This window comes from Anopheles marshallii (assembly GCF_943734725.1).
Source record: "Anopheles marshallii chromosome X unlocalized genomic scaffold, idAnoMarsDA_429_01 X_unloc_87, whole genome shotgun sequence".
NCBI classification, from domain to species: domain Eukaryota; kingdom Metazoa; phylum Arthropoda; class Insecta; order Diptera; family Culicidae; genus Anopheles; species Anopheles marshallii.
The window spans coordinates 32,501-37,365 of record NW_026525939.1 but is presented as its reverse complement, the minus strand read 5'-3'; the positions used below and the strand labels follow the sequence as shown (position 1 = coordinate 37,365).

Below are 4,865 nucleotides of genomic sequence, written 5' to 3'. Positions count from 1 at the left end.
CTTCACCACCAAGCATGGGTCGCCTGAGAGGATCGATGCGAACGCATCTCTACAACTCGCAGCTCCCAGCCTGTAGTCCCGTCGTTTGCGGGCGGTCGAAGGTGTCGAAACTAGTTGTATCCACGGTCGACGGGAGCACAGCCACCAGGGTTCCCTGTGATAAGGTACTTCCACGTGCAGCGTACACCCGCCCGTTGCGGCTCAGTCTAGTGCTATAGCGGGGATGAGACGGCAGTGTGCACGGGGCAGCACCGACGGATCTCAGAGGGTTGTTAAGCCCGCTAGCTTCCGATCACCTAATGGGTTTATGATGCGCTATCAGCTCGGATTGGATACGACCTTAGAGGCGTTCAGGCATAATCCAGCGGACGTAGCGTCATACCAAAGTCCGGTCGAACTAGTATTGAGCCAGTGGTCCGTACCTGTGGTTCCTCTCGTACTGCACAGGAATTCCGTTAAGATAGCAGCATACAGCACACACCAGTAGGGTAAAACTAACCTGTCTCACGACGGTCTAAACCCAGCTCACGTTCCCTTGAAAGGGTGAACAATCCTACGCTTGGTGAATTTTGCTTCACAATGATAGGAAGAGCCGACATCGAAGGATCAATAAGCCACGTCGCTATGAACGCTTGGCGGCCACAAGCCAGTTATCCCTGTGCGTCTTTCGTTCCCATACATTTTGTATGGGACAGCTGTTCGGTGGCGCGTTCTTGGCCGTTTGCCGTGTGTTCCTGTGTGCGTGCGTGTGTGCGAGTGTTTGGAGTGAAAATCGGCCGTATCAGCCAGGCCACGCGTGCCAGGGCTTTGGTTTCACGTGTCCGGCCCCCGATCCTGGCCGCCGACCCCCCACCCAAATTTCACCCCCCCACCCCTTAAGGGGGGGGAGTTTTTCGTGGGCAGGTTTTTGTTGAATATTAAGGCGAATTGTGAACCGATCCGGACGATTAAGGTGTCGTTGGATGCGTCTCGGTAAGACGCATCTTACAAAATTTTGTATGTGTGTGTGTGTGCGTTACACCGGAAGTGGCACTTGAAAAACTGTGAGTTTTTGGTGGGGGACCGTTTTACCCCCCAAAAAGTGCGTTAGTGATCTTAAAAACACTTGAGGACTATAAGTGAGAATATCCCGCGTCGATAGAGTGGTCTAACATTTTTGTGCGACGAACCGTTGCGGAGTTATAGGCTTCCAAAGTTGGAGGTTTTGGCGATTTCCGGCGTCTTTCGTTCCCATACATTTTGTATGGGACAGCTGTTCGGTTGCGCGTTCTTGGCCGAGTACCGTGTGTCGTCGCGTGTGTTTCTGTGGGGAGTCAATCAACGCGCTACGTCGCCGCGAGTCGGGGAGAACACCTCCCCCGACTCCCCCCCCCCCCTCCACCCTCACCCGTAACAGTGAGAGGTGGAGATGTCGTCGACGGGGCGAACCCTCCGTTCCAGGACGGAGTCAACGGAGGAGAGGCCGGCGAAGCTCTCCACTATTCTGGAGCCGCGAGTGGCTCTCACACGAACATCTGTTCCGGGAGCGAAGCAGCAGTCCCCGGAAATGTCGGAGCTGAAACAGCTCCTCAATGAGACGTCGCTCACCAACGAGCAGCTGCGAGCGACGATCGTGGGTCTGCAACAGGAGATCCAGATGCTCCGGCAGCAGATGGAAACAAATGCTGCGCAGGCCCGGCAAGATTTGCAGCTGGCCCGAGAGGAAGCCCGGATGCGCGAGACGCTGGCTCGTGAAGACATCGAGCGCCTGCGCAACGAGCTGAGGGAGGAGCGAGCCAGCTTCCAAGAGCTCCTCGCCCAGACGCTGGGCTATGGAGGCAGCCAGAAGCAGCAGTGGCAGCAGCAGCAGCAACAACAGCAGCAGCAACGTCGTGAGCAGCAGCAGCAACAGCGACAGCAGGGAGCGGTGTCGGCAACGGCAGCTCCGCTTTCAGACCCGGAAGGCGGCTCCTGGGCTGAAGTGGTGCGTCGTAAGCCGGCCCGGCAACCGGGGAACAAGCCGCAGCAACAGCAGCAGCAGTGGCCGCAACTACCGCAACGGGCAGCGGTTCAGCGGCAGCCGATCGCAGGACCGTCTAAGCAGCAGCCCCAGCAACATCAGGGACAACAGGCCCGGGGTAGCCAGCCTGGAGCACAACGAGGAGGTCGGCGTCAGCGGCAGCGAAAAACCAAGCCGGACGCTATTGAAATCGCCCCAGCTGAGGGACAAACCTGGACGGAGGTGTACCAGGCTGTCCGAACGGCTCCAGAAATGGAGAAACATGCTGAGGCCCTAGGCGTCGGGCGACGCACCACACGCTCCAGGCTTGTCATGGAGCTGAAGGAGAGCGCGGACGCTGCAGAAGTCCTGCAGTGCATCAAGCAGGTCTGCGCAAAGGCAGAACGGCCGGCCTCAGCTCGGCTGGTCACGCCTATGGTCGAAATCCGGTTGGACGCTGTCGACCCTTTAGCGAAGGAGACCGATGTGGCGATGGCGCTGACCAACCTGTGCCAATGCGAGGTGGAGGAGACATCGGTTCGCCTGCGACCTGCCTGGGACGGCACGAAAGTGGCGATAGTCCGCGTAACAGCCAGGGCTGCGGAGGGTCTGGTCGACAAGAGCGTCAAGATCAAATACACATCGTGTCTGATCCGGAAGGTGGCTCCTCTGCAGGCGCGTCAGCAACGGTGCTACAAGTGCCTCGAGATGGGGCACGTCCGAGCTGCGTGCAGGAGCGAAGTGGACCGCTCGACAAGCTGCATTCGCTGCGGGAAGCCGGATCACCAGGCGAAGAGCTGCACGGCGGAGGTGCGCTGCGTCGTGTGCAGCGGCCCGCACCCGGTCGGGCATCCGACGTGCCGGCGCTAAAAGTGCTGCAAGTGAACCTCGGGCGAAGCCGGGCAGCCCAAGACCTCATGCTGCAGACGGCTCGCGAGTTAGGGGCTCAGGTGGTGCTCGCCTGCGAACTATATCGACCACCTCGGGATGATCCGCGGTGGGCCATCGATGCGGAACAGAGTGTGGCGATAATAGCAACAGGGGCGTACCCTATTCAACGGCTTTGGGGGAGCGTCGTCCCGGGACTCGTGGTGGCCACCATAGCGGGAGTAACGTTCGCCAGCTGCTACGTGCCACCCAGCAGCGGCATCGAAGACTTCGTAAGCTTCCTCGGTGCGGTGGAGGTGTCTCTGGTCGGACACGCAACATCAGTCCTGGCCGGGGACTTCAACGCCTGGAACGAGGAGTGGGGGAGTGCGCGCACCACCCGGAAGGGGCAGGAGCTCCTGAGCGTGGTGGAGCAGCTGGCGCTGCATACGCTGAACCGCGGCAACGTGCCCACGTTTAAGGGCAACGGGGTTGCGCGGGAAAGCGTTATCGACGTTTCTTTTGCCAGCCAAACTATTGCGCGACCGGACTCCTGGCGCGTGCTCGATCGCTTTTCCAGCAGCGATCACGCCTACGTCCAGTTCCAGGTGGGCATCCCAGGACAACGTCCCACGCGACGAGGCGAGCAGCAGCAGCGAAGTCGAGACGGGACAGCCAGACACGCCGGGACCCGGTGGAAGACGACGCAATTCGATAACAAGTGCTTCGACATCGCCCTCACATGCGGCCACTTCGAGCAGGTCGCAACTCCGGAGGGGCTGATCGGCGGACTGACTCAGGCGTGCGATGAGATAATGGAGAGAGTACACGGGGCTACTTTCCATCGCAAGCCCCAGGTGTACTGGTGGTCTCCGGAGATCGAGCGCCTGAGGGAGGAATGCGGAGCAGCGGAGGCCGCCCATCGCAGGGCCCAACCTCCGGAGCGTGCGGTGACGTCGGCCAGGCTGCAGAACTGTCGACGATTGTTGCAGGCCGCCATTCACAGCAGTAAGGAAGACAGTATGCAAGAGCTGATCGATGGGGTCGAAGCCGAGGTGTTCGGACTCGGTTACAAGGTTGTTCGAGCAAAACTACGTAACAGGGCACCACCGGAAACGGACCGAGCCGTACTAGGTCCGATCGTCGAAGCCTTGTTCCCGGACCATCCGGCATTTGAGTGGCCGGACATCGGCGCGTGCAGCGAGGCTCTGAGGCCGGTCACGACCTCGGAAATTCTTTCGTTGGCCGAGCGGATGGCGTCCTCCAAGGCGCCAGGGCTGGACGGTATCCCGAATGCCGCAGTGAAGGCGGCAATGCGGAAGCACCCGGAAGTCTTCGCCAAGGTGTACAATCAGCTGCTCGAGCGAGGGGAGTTTCCTGCGGCATGGAAGGAGGCACGCCTTGTGTTGGTCACGAAGCCAGGTAAGCCGCCGGGCGATCCGTCGTCGCACCGCCCGCTGCTAATGCTGGGAGCAGTCGCCAAGGGGTTCGAACGGCTGATCTTAGATCGGCTGAACGACCACTTGGAGGACAGCGATGCTCCTCGCCTGTCAGCAAGGCAGTACGGGTTCCGGCGCGGTCGTTCCACGCTTCAGGCCATCGAGCGGGTGATCGAGCGAGGACAACACGCGAGGACGTTTCACCGCACCAACCAGCGGGATCCTCGATGTCTGGTGGTGGCAGCACTGGACGTCAGGAACGCCTTTAACTCTGCCAGCTGGAAGGCGATCGCGGTTGCCCTGCAGAAGCTGATGGTTCCTGCAGCCCTCCAGAAAATATTGCGCAGCTACTTTTCTGAGAGGAGGCTGGTGTACGAGACCAGCGAGGGGCCAGTGCGTCGTACGGTCACGGCGGGCGTTCCACAGGGCTCAATCCTGGGCCCGACCCTGTGGAACGCGATGTACGACGGCGTGCTTCGGCTGGTGCTGCCTGAGGGCGCCGAAGTGATCGGCTTTGCGGATGACGTCGTGGTGCTGGCGAGCGGGACGACGCCGGAGGCAGCGACGGGACTGGCGGAGAC

At 60.5% G+C, this 4,865-nt stretch overlaps 1 pseudogene; it reads right to left on the bottom strand.

Moving 5' to 3' along the window:
- LOC128717717 (large subunit ribosomal RNA) overlaps nucleotides 1–4,865 on the bottom strand; it is a 10,198-nt pseudogene continuing 5,333 nt past the window's right edge.